An 18,913-nucleotide genomic window follows, 5' to 3' on the forward strand; every position below is an offset into this window, starting at 1 on the left:
CTTTCTCTCGAAATGATGAAAATCTTGATCAAGGCATAAAAATATAAATCCAAAATTGACAAAAATGCAATACAATAAATAAAATGCAAGTTAAGGGGTTAGAATATTTACAAATGGTGGTTTAGGGCGAACTCCTCCAAACTCTCATCCATAAGTGAGATGTCAAGGGGGCATAGCTAAGGTGTTGTTGATGTTGCTCAACACCTTGAAGAAGTAGTCGAAAGCTTGTTCATTGTCATGATAAAGATCCTCAATAGACCTTTGCACACAGTGTTCTTCATGGTTGTCTTGGGTCATAGCATTACCGATATAGAGATTGAATATCCCTTCAAACTCATCATCCCATAGACCGCATACTTCGTCTACTTGTTCCCCAATAATATCACGAGTTAATGAGAACAACTCCTCTTTCTTCTTGTCATTATGGCCAATGAGGCCTTCCTCTTCTCTTGTCATGAGCGGTGGTGAGCTATTCAAGCTCTCATTCTTGTTGAAACATTCTTGCTCTTTGGATGGAGCATCTTGGAGATTACCCATTTTCTTCTCCCATATGGGTGGTGATTCTTTACCCATAGCTTGTTCTTTGCATTGAGATGCCAACTTCTTCCTATCACTTTCTCGGCTATAATGATCAACCATGAAATATGGCCCATGTAGTCGGGGAGCTCTCATTATCTTGTCAAGATTAAAAGTGATTGTTTCATCTCCCACTTCGAGTGTGAGCTCTCCATGTTTCACGTCAATTACCGCTCCTGCGGTGTGCAAGAAAGGTCTTCCTAAAATGATAGGAATGTTGGAGTCTTCCTCCATATCAACAATAACAAAGTCCACCGGGATGAATAACTTGCCAATTCTTACCGGCACATCTTCCCATACCCCTAAAGGTGTCTTCGTTGATCGATCCGCCATTTGAAGTGTGATATTAGTGCACTTAAGCTCTCCCATTCCTAGCCTCTTTCACACCGAATATGGCATGACACTCACACTTGCCCCAAGGTCACATAAAGCTTTGCTGATCGTGGTGTCACCAATAGTGCATGGAATAGAGAAACTTCCCGGATCCTTGAGTTTTGGAGGTGAACTTCCTTGAAGAATAGCACTACTTACTTTAGTGAAAGCAATAGTCTCAAGCTTCCGGATGGATTTCTTCTTGGTAAGAATGTCTTTCATATACTTTGCATAGGCCGGAACATGATTGATTAATTCCGTAAATGGAATTGAGACTTCCAAGTTCTTGACAATCTCCATAAACTTCCCAAGTTGTTCATCAAACTTAGGCTTAGCTTGACGACTTGGAAATGGAAGTCGAATCACAATAGGCTCCTTTACTTTAACCTTTTCTTCATTCTTCTTTGAAACTTCTTGAATAGTGGTGGGTTCTTCTTCTTTCTTAGAGTCTTCAACAACTCTATTCTTGTCACTAGCATTCACAATGTCATCCTCAATTTGCTCCTTTGGCCCTTCATAGCTTGTACCACTCTTCAAATGGATGGCACTCACCGATTCTTGTCTTGGGGGATTACTTAGAGGTGGTAATTGCCCCTTTTATCTTTGTGAACTTGAAGATGCTAATTAAGACATTTGGGTCTCCAACATCTTTGTGTGAGCTAGTATGTTGTTAATGGTGATGTCTTTTGCTTGGCTATCCTTTTGCATTTGAGTGAAAAATTCTTGTTAGTTCTTTTGCATTTGGAGGACCGCTTTTTGAACATCAAAACCTTGGCCATTGGATTGATTGTATGGAGTTTGTTTTTGATAACCTTGGTTTTGGTTGTAAAAGGGTCTTTGAGCTTGGTTTCTCATTGGAGGTGGGGTGTATGTTGTTTGAGGGTTTTGAACATTTTGGCTTTTGTATGAGAGGTTTGGATGGAATTTGGTGTTTTCATTGTAATAGTTGGAATAAGGGGTACCACTCTTGTATGCTTGGAAAACATTCACTTGTTCCCCTACATTCACTTTTGTCATGTCCCAAAGTTCCACAACTCTCACATACTCCACTTGGAATTGATGAAGATGCCACCATGGCATTAACATGTTGCTTAGGTGATTTGGAGGCTTCTTCAAGCTTAGCCATAGCCTTCTCAAACTTCAAATTAATGGTATCAATATGAGCACTAAGTTGAGCACCCAATTGAGTAATAGAGTCCACTTCAAGCTCTCCTCCTCTAGTAGCCTTACGAGGTCTACTATATTGTGAGTTATGGACTGCCATTTCCTCAATCTTGTTCCATGTTTGATTATCGTCAACTTCGGTGAACATACCATTTGATCCCATATTGAGAATGTTTCGGGAGTCTTCATATAGACCATTCCAAAATTGTTGTACAAGGAACCACTCGCTAAGTCCATGATGTGGACAAGATCGGCAAGTATCCTTGAATCTCTCCCAAGCTTCATACAAAGATTCTTCGTCCCTTTGTTTGAACCCGGTGATTTGGGCTCTCAACATGTTAGTCTTTTCCGGAGGATAGAACTTTTTGTAGAAAGCAAGTGCCAATTTCTTCCAAGAGTCAATACCAAGAGTAGCCTTACCAAGGCTCTTTAACCATTGTTTCGCGGTACCAATCAAAGAAAAAGGAAATAAGACCCATCGAATTTGGTTTTGAGTAACTCCGGTTTGAGAAATCGCATCACAATAGTCACAAAAAGTCTCCATATGAGAATGAGGGTCTTCACTAGGCATCCCCCCCAAATTGACTTCTCTCAACTAGTTGTATAAATGCGGATTTTGCAATGAAATTACCGGTCAAATGTTCTGGTGTGGGAGTAGCATTTGGCAGGTTCTCCTCGGTTGGTACGGAATGTGATGAGAATTTAGGCATTGTGGGTTGATTCTGTGGTTGATTTTTTGTTGGGTTATCCTCTCCTTCTCTTGCAAAAGCTTTGATGAACTCAATGTTATTTGGTTGAATGTCCACAATCTCACCAATACCTCTCAAAGTATTCCTAGCAAGTCTTCTATTGTTGGTCAAAGTTCTTTCAATTTCATGATCAATGGGTAACAAGTTACCTTTTGATCTCCTAGACATTCAAAATATCAAACAACTTGAAAATAATTAGAACAAACCTTGAGGAGTTTGACTTCCCTAAGGTAAAGAAAGACACAACTAAAAAACAATCAAGGAAAATCAAATCAAGTTAACACCGTCCCCGACAACGGCGCCATTTTGGTCGGTGTATGGATTTCGTTTACTTGTCGTTAAGAGTTACCTAGACCAAAACAATATTTATAACTTCACAAACTACTCTACTTTTAGTAAAGAGGTAAGTAAAGGTCGGATCCCAAGGGACGGGTATTGATGTAGGATTTTCGATTGCAAATGGTTGTGTCTAAGGGTGTCACAAATTGGGTTGAGGTAGGAGATCAACTAAACTAAATAACAATGTAAATAAAGTAATGAAAGCAAGAAAGATGATTAAAATGAGATGTAAACAATTGATTAAAAGCACTAGGGTGTCATGGGTTCATAGGGGATTCATGGGATTTGATCATACAAACATATTTTCTACTAGATGCAAGCAATTATTGTTGTGATGGGATCGAGTTAGTGTATATCTTACAATCCCTAGGAAGGTTTGGGTCCCGGAGCCGAATCGATTAGATTGTACAACACCTACAAGTCGACTTAATCCTCCCTATCCAACTATATACATGGTCTAATGAGACTCGAGTTGGTTTATATTTTACAAGTCTCATTGAAAAGATAAGTGATGGGTAAAAAATGCAAGGATTCATAGGCTCGCATTTCATCAAACATAACATGTGCATAAGTTGGAATCACAACAAGCAAGCAAATTAATTATGAAAACATATTAGATTAAGCATGAATCAATCCCCATGTTGGTTTCCCCTAATTCCCCATTAACCCTAGTTAAGGTAACTACTCACTCATTATCAAGTTTAACATGCTAATAAGGTTGCCAATCATACTAGCAAGGCAAAACATGATGAACAAATGAAGATGATTAAAAATAATTAAAAAGGATTAAGATAGAATTATACCTATAAAGATGATTCCAAATAACAAAGCAAAGAATAATAGAAGTACTTGATGATTGATGGAAGGTTGTCAATCCTCCAAATAAACCCAAATAATCTTCTAATTACCCAAAATAAATGATGAACAATAGAGAAATTAAGGAAAGATTAAGGAATGAGATTTGTATTAATGCTAAATTAAGAGTTAATTACAAGATTAAGAGAGTATTAAGACTTGATTAAGATAATATTCAGATGACATGCTAATCTAGGTAGTACAATGGGGTATTTATACTAGAGATTAGATACAAAGATTAGGGTTACTAAGGGCATAAATGACTATTAAGACCCTTAAGAAAAGTTGAGGAAGTGCTCCTCTCCAAGGAGATGCTCATCTCCGTTTTGGTAGTCTCCAAGGAATATGCTCGTCCCGAGCGTCTAGGCAGCAGGGACGGTTGGTTCTGCATGGGGATCCGAGGGGATTGTGGGAGGGACGCTCGGATCATTTGGCCTCAAGACGAGCGTCTTGGCATCGGGACGCTCGGATTGTAGCAGGGAGATGCTCGTCCTGGGCATCGGGACGCTCGGATCACAGGTCAGTCACTTCTCTTCTTTTCTTTCCTCAACAATCCTCGGGGATCTTGTTGGAGATGCAAGGATCCATTCATCATTGCCCAAACTACTTTATTATCTACATAGGCCTTCTAGTATTGTCTTTCCTTTGATGCTTGGTCTTTGAATTTGATCAATTTAGCTCCATTTTGCCATGAAAACGCAAGGTTTGCACTCCTTTCCTACCAAGGGATCAAAACCTCAAAGAATATGCAAAACGGGAAACTAAAGGTAGTAAATGACCTAATTATGCACTAAAAAGCATAGGAACGAGGCTAATTCGGGGACTAATTATGCTCAAATATGAGTCACATCAACGGGTTCACGCGAATTACTTGGTGATATATGGCAAGGAGCACCATCAACAGTGGGGCTGCCTGATGGTTCCCAGATTATTGCGCAGGAACATGGGAACGTCGTTTTAAATACGACATTCGAACTCAAGGATGTTTTATACGTTCCGTCATTGACTTGTCACCTCATTTCTATTCAACAACTTATTCGTGAAAACAATTGTGTTGTGATTTTTCATTCTAATTATTGTGTAATACAGGACCAGTCTACGAAGACGGAGATTGGACGGGGTGAGCAGCGAGATGGAGTATATTACATGACACGAGTGGAAGAAAAGGCAGCGAGGACAACTGTTCTGGATGGACGGGTATGGCATCGAAGATTAGGTCATCCGTCTAGAACTATTTTACCTCTCTTGTCAAGTTTAATTCAAACCAATTTAATTATGCATCCAGATTATGTGTGTGACCCTTGTTGTCGGGCAAAATAAACACGTTCCAGATTTAAACCCAATAATAAACGTAGTGACTCTTTGTTTGAATTAATTCATTGCGACATTTGGGGGCCGTATCATGCGGGCTGTTTATCCGGGGCACATTATTTCTTAACAATTGATGATGATCATAGTAGAAGTGTTTGGTTTCATCTTATGAAAGATATAGGAGAAGTGGACACTTTAATGATAAATTTTGTGAAAATGGTACTAACTCAGTTTGGAAAACAAATAAAAAGAGTGCAAAGCGATAACGGCACCGAATTTCTTTTGGGATCGTTAAAAATTTTTTATAAAGAAAATGGGATGATTTTCCAAACTAGTACTGTTGACACTCCTCAACAAAATGGACGGGTAGAACGCAAACACCGACATATCCTAAAAAAAGAAAGAGCCCTACGTTTTCAGGTAAATTTACCAATTGAGTTTTGGGGAGAATGCATATTGACTGCGGCCTACCTAATCAATCGAACCCCCACAAGAATACTAGATGGACGCACACCCAATGAACTCGTATACAACCATACACCTAATCTTGATAACTTACGGGTTTTCGGATGTCTTGCGTATGCTCACAGTAAAGAAAGACCAAAGATAAATTTCGAGAGCGAGGTAAGCATTGCGTTTTCCTTGGATACCCAAAGAATCAAAAGGGGTGGCTATTATATGATTTAAATTCCCGGAAAATATTTGTGTCACGAAACGTGAATTTCTATGAACATGTGTTTCCTTTTGAATCTTCTACTACTACGAATGACATGGGAATTGGAGTAGAAATAGGCGAACAAAGTCAGCCAGTAGTGACGGATTTTGATCAGAAGGAGGAGATAATGATAGAGAATGTTGATGATAGACGAGTTGAGGAAAAAATTGACACATCCGTGTCAGACCCTATTGTCGAGGGGGAGACATCGACACCTTCAGTGAACGAAGAGCCAAGGCTTGGGAGAGGAGAACGGGAAAAATTTGAACCCGCATGGAGGAAGGATTATGTTTGCAAATCCACTCGTGTCATACCCACAAGCACTGCTCATTCTGTTCAATCACCGTCCTCCGTGAAAGGTATTCGTTATCCAATAATTAATTATGTCACAACTAGTTGTTTTTCATCGTGTCACAGGAATTTTCTGGCTGCCATAGATGTAATCAAAGAACCACGAAATTATGTTGAGGCAGTAAAGAAAGAAGAATGGAGAATTGTGATGGGTAGAGAAATCGAGGCTCTTGAAAAAAATGGAACGTGGAAAATCATTGATTTACCGGAGGGAAAGAAACCCATTGGCTGCAAATAGGTCTACAAAGTTAAGTATAATGCAGACGGAACCATAGAGCGACACAAAGCACGATTAGTAGCCCAAGGCTTCACTCAAATTGAAGGTGTGGACTATCACGAAACCGTCGCGCCTGTCGCCAAAATGACGAGTGTCCGATGCTTATTAGCAGTAGCAGTGGCAAAGAAATGGGAGATTACCCAGTTGGATGTTAATAATGCATTTCTACGCGTTGATTTGAGTGGGGAAGTGTACATGAAATTACCACAAGGCTGTGAGACAGTTGGGAAGAATAAGGTATGTCGACTCATAAAATCCCTTTACGGTTAAAAACAAGCCTCGACGAATTGGTTCGCTAAGTTGGCTGACTCATTAAAATTATACGGCTTTGATCAATCATTGGCGGACTACTCACTGTTCACGATGAACAAAGGAGGTTGTTTTATTGGGATTTTGGTTTATGTTGACGATATGATAGTGGTTAGCGATAATGTCAAGGCTTGCAATGAACTTAAGGTTTTCCTTGATAAGCAATTCGGAATCAAGGACCTTGGTCATTTAAAATATTTCTTGGGGAACGAGGTAGCTCACGGATCATCCGGCCTATTTCTTAGCCAGAGAAAATACGCTATGGAAATAATTAAAGAAGCAAAAATGGAAGGAGCTAAACCAATTAATACACCAATGGCTCAAAATCATACGCTAGGACTGGCAGAAGGCTACATCCTCAAAGATCCAATAATGTATCAAAGACTCGTCGGACGTTTGGTATATTTAACTATTACACGACCCAACTTAGTCTATGCGGTACACATTTTATCTCAATTTGTACACGAACCAAGGAAGGAACATTGGGAGGCTGCCATTCGTGTAGTTCGTTACATAAAATACAGTCCGGGTAAAGGCATCGTGATGAGAAAGGAGACGAACTTGCAATTGCACGGTTACTCGGACTCAGATTATGCCAGCTGTCCCTTGTCAAGACGATCCATCACTAGCTATTTTGTGTCGTTAGGGCCAACACCCATTTCTTGGAATGCTAAGAAGCAGTATAAAGTTGCTAAGTCGTATGCGGAAGCCGAGTATAGAGCAATGGCCGCGGTAACTAGTGAACTAATTTGGGTGAAGGCATTTCTCACTTCACTAGGCATTGGTCATGAACAGCCGATGCATGTTTTATGGGATAACAAAGCCGCATTATATATAGCGAAGAACCCGGTTTTTCATGATCATACAAAACATATCGAAATAGATTGCTATTTCATTAGGCAACATTTAGTTGAAAAAACTATCATGACGAGCCACGTTCGAAGCAAGGACCAAATAGCAGATATTTTCACCAAGGCACTTGGCGGAGAAGCGTTTCATTATTTACAACTTAAGTTGGGCATTCGATTACCAAATGCTCCAACTTAAGGGGGAGTGTGGAAATATGAAATGGAAATATCTCCATATATTATCTTTTAGTATATACGTTTCCAATATTTAACTTGTGTATATTATGTTAGTTATTTAGACCATATTGTAACTCATCTTATGATATCAAAATTACAAATTAATATTTGGTGGTCTAAATCTACATGCATGCAAAAACAATTAACTAGAAGATGGTATAAAACCATCTTACGTGAGAATTTCCTTACATTGATTAAGGCAAATTTGGGCACTACAAATGTCTCCTACCTTCTAGTACTCAAAGAAGAGTACCTCCTAAGGTAGCACCCAAGAATCAACCCAAAAGATTACTAGAATTACTAACTAGGTATTAAAAGTAATAACCTTGTTATAATGTAAATTTAATGTACTAACTAATATTATTACTTTGATAATATTATTAGTTAATTTATATGTGTTTTTATATAAAAATATGAAGAAAAATAAGAAGGAAAAATTGCTATGAAAACCGGCCAAAGGAAGCTACAAAGGCCAAAATTTCCTTCAAATTTTTCAACCTTAGAAACAAGTGGAATGTTATGGGTATTTATAGGCAAAATGGGAGACAAACAAGAGTGGTAAAATGCCACATAGAGGACACTTGTTATGTCCTCATAAAACCGGTCCAAGTGGACTATATTGGGTCCATTTCGGTTTTCGACATTTGCCCCACAAATGCTTATAAGTCTTATATTTAATTATCTTACATAATTAAATATTAATTTAATTATTTAACACTTAAATAATACAAATTAACTACCAATGACTACTTAACTATTAAGTAATCATAAGACAATTTTATCAACATGCAATGTGTTAATATTATCCCATTTAGCTAATTTTACAACCTCTTGTAAAATATAAATAGCTAATTAATTCCACCTCAAAACATATACACATAGCGTATAAAATTAATTAATTAACAATTAATTAATAAATTTTAATTTATTGATTTATTATTTAATATCACATAATTAAATAATAAAAGTCCTTGTCCTGAGTTCGTAACCCGTCATCAAATAATACATTTACATGACTAATTAAAAGTCAAATAATACAAGGAATTAATTATCTCGTATCTCATACAAACAACTAATTCATTCTTTTTGGGCGTCATCCTATAGGTGTGACTTAAAGGGTTCAGCTGATCACCGCCGTCACACGACAGTAATATCAAACTCTAGTCAGCCAATCATTACCGATTAACGATGACTAGCTGACAAATAAATTAATAAATCCCTGATATTCCTTTTACGAGATTTAATATGTAAACGCACTTATTGTGGAGGACACTACTCCAACAATCTCCCACTTGTCTGACACAAGTGTGCGCTACCAATTCTCTTGTCCAATAATATCTCCCACTCAATGCAAGATGTCTTTCAGGTCGTTCTTGCACGTGATCATATCATAAAGTGGTTTCCTCGATCAGGAGAATGACTGTCTGACCGGATAATCTACTATAGATCGCATCCGAGCGTGGCCACGCATTCACAATCATCTCTCCTCGAGTGGCCTTGAGATAAAAAATATGACTTAAATGGACAATCCCGTTGAGCTATTTTCTTTGTTCAATACAGATCACAATGACCCAGTAAATGCTCATCGGCCTCCTTTTACGGTGCGACCTAGAACAAAAACCAAAGCCACCGAAAAACCGCACCAACTCAGACAAATAGTCACCAGTCTAAAGAATTGACTCGAAGGAATAAATAGAAATCCTTGCTACGACCCAGCAACAAAAGGACTCTATAAACGGTCACTATCCGACAAATCGTCTCACAATTTGCCTATGTAATCGATCAGTCATCACTATGACCATATGACAGTCGAACTTGTCATCTATCGCCTTACAATCTAGTCACTCCGAGACGTCACCTCATTAAGTAACTAGGGACACAATACAATGTTAATCCAGTTCACTTTAATAGGGTTCGACATTGTCACTATAACCTATTTGGAGAAAACAAAGTATTATAAAATTCAGACATAAAACCGAATGCAACGATAAATGCAATGATCATATATGAAATAATAAATACAATATCTTAATTATTACATATCATATAATTTACAACAGTTCTGGTATTCGTCTCAATCCCATCGAAACTACATGACTATCATGTTTAGCTTAAGACAAAGGCTTGGTTAAAGGATCGTGCGATGTTGTCAATTTGTCCCAACCTTACAAAGCGTAAATTCCTTCCTTTCGATTAAATCTCTAATTACATGAAATTTCCTAAGTACGTGTCTAGACTTGTTACTAGACTTGGGCTCTTTTGCTTGAAAAATTGCCCCACTGTTATCACAATACAAAGTGATAGGATCCTCGGCGGTTGGAACTACCTTCAGTCCCTCTAAAAATTGCCTAATCCAAACAACTTCCTTTGCGGCTTCGGAGGCGCAATGTACTAAACTTCCGTTGTAGAATCGTGATCCTGAGACTCCTTGAAACTTCTCCAGCAAACCGCCCCTCCGCTCAACAAAAAGACAAAACCAGCCTGGGATTTCAAATCATCCCTATCGGTTTGGAAACTGGCATCCGTATAACCTCTTATACATAATTCAGATTCTCCTCCAAACACTAAGAATGAATCTTTAGTACTTCTCAAGTACTTTAGAATATTCTTGACGGCTATCCAGTGACTCTCACCTGGAGTTTTATGAAAACGACTCGTCATACTTAAAGCATATGAGACGTCAGGACGAGAACACATCATAGCATACATGATCGATCCAACAGCGGAAGCATAGGGAATCGATTTCATGCGTTAAATATCTTTAGGCTCAGTAGGACACTGTGACTTACTCAAAGTGATCCCACTGCCCATAGGTAGAAAACCTCTCTTGGAGTTTTTCATATTGAATCGGTCAAGAATCTTATCGATATAGGCTTCTTGACTCAATGCTAATATCCTTTTGGATCTATCCCTATAGATCCGGATACCCAAGATGCGCTGAGCTTCTCCTAAATCTTTCATTTGGAAGTGATCTCCTAACCACTTCTTGACAGAAGCAAGCATATCTACATCATTCCCATTGAGTAATATGTCGTCCACATAAAGAAGTAAGAAAACAACTTTACTCCCACTAAACTTCATGTATAAACATGGTTCCTCAACACTTCGAGAAAAACCATTCTGTTTAATAACATGATCAAAACGATGATTCCAACTCCTTGACGCTTGCTTAAGACCATAAATGGATCTCTTAAGTTTGCATACTTTGTTAGGATTTTTAGGATCCACAAAACCCTCAGGTTGTGTCATGAACACTTCCTCTTCCAGAAACCCGTTCACGAAAGCGGTTTTGACATCCATTTGCCATATCTCATAATCATGAAATGCAGCAATCGCTAACATTATCCGAACAGATCTAAGCATAGAAACTGGTGCAAAAGTTTCATCATAGTGTAAACCATGAACCTGGGTGAAACCTTTTGCCACCAATCTAGCTTTGTAGACATCTTTATGTCCATCCATGCCGATTTTAATCTTGAATATCCACATACAGTGAAGAGGTCGAACATCTTTAGGTAAGTCAACCAGTTCCCATACCTGATTATCGTACATGGAATCCTTTTCGGATTGCATGGCCTCGAGCCATAGCTTAGAGTCAGAACTCATAATAGCTGCTTTGTAGGTCTTGGGTTCATTACTTTCCAAAAGTAAAACCTCATAGTCACCATCTTCCTCGATGACACCAAGGTATCTATCAGGCTGGCGACTTACCCTCTCTGACCTCCTAGGTTCAGAAGGAACAATAACCGATTCAGACGTAGAAGGAACATCTTCCTATACTGTCACATCAGTTTGTGGCTCTTGAACTTCATCAAGTTCAAATTTTCTCCCACTCTGTCTTCTAGAAATAAACTCTTTTTCTAGAAAGACAGCTTCACGAGCCACAAACACTTTGTTCTCGCTACTATTGTAGAAGTAATATCCACAAGTTTCCTTAGGGTAGCCTACAAAAATACATTTTTCAGAACGAGGTGCAAGCTTATCGTCAGACTTGCTCTTGACATAAGCATCACAACCCCATACTTTCGTGTATCGCAGACTCGGGACTTTTCCTTTCCATATCTCATATGGAGTTGTCAGTTGCTTTAGTGGGACTTTTATTAAGTGATTGTACAACAGATAAAATGGCAAAACCTCAGAATGACTTAGGTAACTCTGTTTGACTGATCATTGATCGGACCACATCTAATAAAGTTCGATTCCTCCTTTCCGCCATACCATTTAATTGTGGTGTGCCAGGAGGAGTTAACTGAGATACAATACCGTAGTTTTTAAGGTGATCTCTAAAGTCATTGCTTAAATATTCCCCACCACGATCTGATCGTAATGTTTTAATCTTCTTATTTAATTGGTTTTCTACTTCATTCTGAAACTCTTTGAACTTATCAAAAGCTTCACTTTTATACCTCATTAAGTAGATATACCCAAATCTATTCACGTCATCGGTAAAAGTAATGAAATAGTCATAATTACCTATAGCAGTGACTGTCATTGGACCACATACATCGGTATGTATTAAACCCAACAACTCACTAGCTCGAGATCCTTTTCCTAAAAAAGGTGAACGAGTCATCTTGCCAAGAAGACAAGATTCGCATGTACCAAATGATTCGAAATCAAAAGGTTTAATTACACCAGTCGACACTAGTCTTTTAATGCGTTTCTCTTTAATGTGTCCTAATCGACAATGCCATAAATAAGATTGATCGAGATCACCTGTTTTGAGTCTTTTATTATCTAAATGATAAACATCGTTGCAGGTATCTAGAATATAAATACCATTGATTGAAATAGCTTCGCTATATGCAATCCCAGTAAGGGAAAAAGTACAACGTTTGTCTTTAATTACAAAAGAAAAACCTTCTGTGTCAAACACAGATACTGATATTATATTTCTAGACAAAGTTGGTACAAAATAACAATTATTAAGAAACAACTGCAACCCCGAAGCTAACTTAAGTACATAAGTTCCTACTGAGACGGCGGCTACTTTAGACCCGTTACCCATTCGGAGATCAACATCACCCTTGTTTAGCTTTCTTATGCTTTTTAGGCCCTGCAAATGATTGCATAAGTGAGAACCACAACCAGAATCTAATACCCAAGAGTTATTTGAAGCATAATTTATGTCTATCATAAAAGATTCGGTTGAGAAATTACATGTTGGTTTCACAATGCCAGCTTTGATGTCATCCAAGTATTTCGTGCAATTACGTCTCTAATGTCCCTTGCCATTACAGTAATTACAAGTATCTTTAAGAGGATTACCCTTTATAGGTTTAGGCTTGGTAGAGCAATTCGCAATTGCTTTACCTTTGCCCTCCACCTGGACGGGCTTCTTACCTGTGTTTCTCTTAAACTGCTTCTTCCCATTCACCTTTATCGCAAGCACATCTTTCCTTGTACTCCCACTCAATCCCATGTCCTTCTCTGCTTGCACAAGCAGAGAATGAAGCTCATGTAAACTCTTTATCATGTTCGTCATATTATAATTTACCCTAAATTGGGTAAATCCTTTAACGTGCGAGAGAGAGTGGAGCACTCGGTCCACTACAAGTTCGTCGGGGATCTTGCATCCTAACCCCTCTAAAATTTCGACGTACTCAATCATTTTAAGTACGTGTGAACTGACAGGTTGACCATCTTTGAGGTTAGCCTCAAAGAAATGAACTGCGGTGTCATATTGAATTAGTGTCGGGGCTTGAGAAAACATAGTTGAAAGCCTCGAGAATACTTCATGTGCATCACGAAACTTGACACATTGCCTTTGTAAAGCAGGATCCATTGAAAAAATCAAAACATTTTTAATTGCAGCGGATTCCTTTTGATAATTTGAAAAAGCCTCCCTTACATCGGCAGTGGCCCTAGTACTAGGCGTAGGGGGAGAGGGATCGACAAGGTAGCGTAATTTGCCATCACCTGCGGCAGCTAATCGAAGTTGTTCCTCCCAATCTTTAAAATTACTACCGTCGGCTTTTAAAACATATTTGTCCATAAAAGAACGTAGCCATGAATCTCTAGCTATGGTGACGGTTTCACTAGTAGAAGTCATCGTGATTACTACAAAGGAAATGAAAGGAAAGATTAACATTTATCATCTAAAAATTTTTTTAACTTGTGAAACTATTTTAACAAGTTCCCATTTATATAATGATCTCCCACTGAATTATATAAATGATTCCAAGATCCAATTTTATATAAACACGGGCACGGTGGACCGATTCAACCCATATTTATATAAATTTGGTAAGTCAACAATTTGACTGATTCTACTACTAGAACTCTTGGTTGACGGATTTTCTTAAAATCTATCTTTTAGCCCCAGAAATAAATATGGGCACGGTGGACCGATTCAACCCATATTTATTCCGTTGAGTCCAACCAATTTTCGCGCGTAATAACCTTTATTACCCTACTTACCCAACGTAAAAAGAGTGTACCTCGGTGATCCGAACCTACCTCTAATGAAGAAGGGATTCATAGGTGCTATTATTTGGTAAGGCTAATCTCAATTTTTTTAAACTAAATGTGAGAGATCTTATCAATTTAATTGTCTATCACTATTAAGCGAACAAAATTGGTGAATGCTAGACAATTAAATTGATAACAACAAAAAATAAAAACATGTAGTAACGATTTAGCATGAATGCATAATTAAACAAAGAAGTCCTAATATGGCCACCTAGTTAATCTAATTAACTAAAATTATTACACTTTGGAAACCAACTCCTTGGTCCCTAGAATCTTCATAAAAATGGCCTCTTTCTTTAGGATTTTGGAACGCCTTTCCGAAAAACCGTCTTCATGAAAACTCCGTCTTTAGATGCTTCATCTAATTACTAATAACTAAATTACATAGCAATATCCTATTATACAATTTGTAATAAAATTAAAATAAAAACTATTAATTAATTACAAATTAGGCGATACGAAATCGCAATTAATTACAAAACAAGTCGATATTCCCTTACATTACGGGAAATACCAACTTCTACCTATGGCCATGTTAGGAAAAATTACATAATTATAATGCTAAAAAACCATTCATCTAAATGAATAAGAAAAATGCATTATGTAAATATGACATGCCAAATCGTCTTACTTACCAACAACGATCAATTGAGCTTGTTTTGACGGAATTTTTACCAATAAAACTTCATAATCAATTCTTAAAACAATTTTAAGATATGCTAATGATACTAATCTGGTCTAATATCAAAATAATTATTCTCACTAATTATCTTGAATTTATATGGGATTAAAACACAAATTATGACAAAAAGACATAATAATTCACAATTATTATGGAAAAATTATATTTAATTATAAAATTTATGGAAAATAAAATTTCAAAGCCATGAACATTCTGGTCTTACACCAAAAATGACATGTAAATGAAAATTTTTGGTTTTAAAATTTATTTAAAATGATTTTACAATTTAATCGGTAAAACGACAATTTTTACGATTTAATTCTAAATCAAACCATAAAAATTGAAATGACTTAAAATAAAATTTTGTACATTTTGGAACAATTTCCAGGAGCTAAAAATTCAAAAATTTCGAGCCCATAAATTAAATCAATATTTATTTGCAAAATAACCATTATTTACAAATTTTTATCAAATAAAAATCAATAAACTATCTAAATTAATCACAATAACTTAAAGTATCTACTTATCTCATAAATATAACATTCATGTTGTTATTTCTACATAAATATGCATAAAATTAACATGCAACCCAATTTAATTAACTCTTAATTAATTTTAATGCTTTTTTACTCAATTTTATGCCATTTTAAGTTATAAAAAAAATGGAAAAATATAACAAAAATCAAATTTTCGTCCCATATCATCCTAAGACCAGATTATTTACATACAAGACCATATTATGTGATAAAACTAATTTTAGTAACATAATATCCATTTTATTAAATTATCTCATAAATTACTAAAATCGTCTTAAGACAACATGCATGTATATAACAATACTCTGATACCACTTGTTAGTTATTTAGACCATATTGTAACTCATCTTATGATATCAAAATTACAAAATAATATTTGGTGGTTGTTGGACCATATAGTTATATGATTAAGTTTTGATAATGACAAGTATGCGCTTTATATTATATATACTCTTGCTCGTAATCGTATGTTTAGTCTTTGTAAGATTGACTTAGGTTACAAGTTTAGCAAGTAATGTTATAGCATCCTTAGCTATAACATTGAAGATTTGTGAAGCATCATTCAAGTAATGTTATAGCAGCTTGAGCTATAACATTGAAGATTCCTAAAGCGTCATAGTAACTGTAACAAGTTTCAAGTTTGACGATCACTCAAGCAAAAGGCTCGATCAAGTCTTTAACAAGCTCAAGATGAAGAACTTATGATCAAGATAAAGAGAAGACTCTATTCTGAAGATCTCCAGGAAGATTAGCTAGTTTAGGTCTTCGTCTAGTAACGGTATCTTAAGATTAAATATTGGGAAAGTAAAGTTATAGCTATTTCACCTATAACTTTATTTACCAAGCTTAATGTTATAGTTGTTTCTACTGTAACTTTAAGTAGCAATTTTATGGCACAATTTTAATAGTTTTAAAATCATTTTCAAAAGATAAATTTCTTCAATTATATTTCAAAATCATGTGTGTATATAATAGAGATGAAATATGGGTTGTTATAATGAATAACTTGCATTTCTCTATTGGTTAGTAAAACGACTTATGGGTCATCATGCTACCTAGGGTTTGCTAGTTTATTTAACCTAACCCTAATCCAAGTAGAAAGATTTTCGTCTAGATGGACACGGGCCTAGGGTTTCGGCCGTTGGCTTTGAGCCGTTAGGTTTCACAAGTCCTCTAGTACAAGTAATCTATCTAATTAAATCTAGCTTATATTTTTATAAAATATTCTCATATCTTAAATATATACTTGATTTAATTTCTTTACATATCTGAAAATCTTAAAAATATAGTTATGAAAAAATAAGATTTACTTTTATCTTATTTACTTAAACTAAATTATCTTGGATTAAATTAGGAAAGAGATAGAGATTTATTTCTTGTGAAATAAACTACCTACCTCACGGCACTTCTAGGGTTTCGTGCAAAACCGTATTCCTCTCTTCTACTATAAATACACATGATCATTCTTCATTTGAAATAAGCTTTTCGAAATATTAAAATCTCTTGCAAACAATTTTGAGTTTAATTTTAATCAGTTAGTTTTTATTGTTTTGCATTTGAAAATCCTTGCGAAAAGTCGTGCTCTTAAAATTGCTTATTATTCTTAAGGTTACGTTACAAGATAATAGTACTTCATATTGTTTCTTACTTTGTTCAATTGTGTGAACACTTAGAAGAACAATTGATGTGAATATTATTTGTGCACTTTAGTCCCCTAATTGAGCCTATTTTGCATACTATTATAACATTCCATAGCCATTTTATCCGTCAAATGCTTTCTATTTTGCTTTCCTAGTGCATTTCGTATGTTTTGTAGGAATGAAGATAATTAGGCGGAAATTCCTGTCTCTCGTGCATATTTGGAAGTTTTTTGATGATATTGGATGGACTAGTATGAAGAGGAAGGCAAGAATGATGACCAAGGATGTAGGAATAAAGAGTATATAGAAGGATCATAGGCTTAAGAGCAAGGATGACGAGAAGGAAGTCATTGCAAGAAGAAATTGCTCGGAACCAAACCAAGAGTTGCTCCTTTGGCTCTGAAAGTATGCTAGATGAAACGGCGTCAAAAAATAAAGTGATCTAGGCTTTTGAATCACTCCAATAGGAGTCCGGATGAGAAAACGACGTCCGTTTTACAATCCGAGCTCAAACAGAAAAGCAATCCGCCAATCCCCTCGTCCCGAGACTCAAGACGCTCGTCCCCTGAGACAAGACGCTCGTCCCCCCCTCTAGGACGCTCGACTTGAAGTCTTGTGATCCGAGCGTCCCGTGCTCACGGCGCTCGTCTTGAGGCCTTGTGATCCGAGCGTCCCGAGACCAATCCGCTCGGATTCCTCTCCAGTGCCAACCGTCCCTCGGCCTAGACGCTCGGGATGAGCATATTTTCTGGAGACCACCAAAAAGGAGACTAGCATCTCCCTTCGAGAGGAGCATTTCCTCAACTCAACAATTAGCATTGTTACTTACTAATCTACCCTTGCTTAACCTAATGATGCACTACTATATATACTCCATTTGTAATAATCAAGCCATCAAGCTTTCTTAGATTAAATCAACTTTCCTTAGATTAGATTAGGAGTAGATTAAAATAGATTATCCTTTAATCTTTCCACAAAATTATACATTAATCTTTCCTTAATTATTGTTCAAGTTTATTATTGAGTAATTCAAGTTTATTATTGGGTAATTAGAAGATCATTTGGGTTTATTGGGAGATTGACAACCTTCCATCAATCATCAAGTACTTCTATTATTCTTTGCATTATTATTTTGGAATCTCCATAGGTATAATTCTCTTAATCCTTGTTTTAATTATTGTTAATCTTTCTTACTTGTTCATCATGTTTTACCTTGTTAATATGATTGACAACCTTGTTAGCATGTTAAACTTGATAATGAGTGAGTAGTCTCTTAGCTAGGGTTAATGGGGAATTAGGGGAAACCAACATGGGGATTGATTCATGCTTAATCTAATATGCTTTCATAATTAATTTGCTTGCTTGTTGTGATTTCAACTTATGCACATGTTATGTTTGATGAAATACGAGCCTATGAATCCTTGCATTTTTTACCCATCACTTATCTTTTCAATGAGACTTGTAAGACATAAACCAACTCG

General features: G+C 36.6%; 1 non-coding gene across 1 annotated transcript; it reads left to right on the plus strand.

The window, feature by feature from the left end:
• The first annotated feature begins 2,342 nt into the window (after positions 1-2,342).
• LOC141640317 (small nucleolar RNA R71) lies at positions 2,343-2,449 on the plus strand. The gene has a single exon (XR_012542949.1). It is a non-coding gene; the product is annotated as a small nucleolar RNA R71 (small nucleolar RNA).
• The last annotated feature ends 16,464 nt before the right edge of the window (positions 2,450-18,913 follow it).

The sequence above is a fragment of the Silene latifolia genome, unplaced genomic scaffold (assembly GCF_048544455.1).
Source record: "Silene latifolia isolate original U9 population unplaced genomic scaffold, ASM4854445v1 scaffold_75, whole genome shotgun sequence".
Classification (NCBI taxonomy): domain Eukaryota; kingdom Viridiplantae; phylum Streptophyta; class Magnoliopsida; order Caryophyllales; family Caryophyllaceae; genus Silene; species Silene latifolia.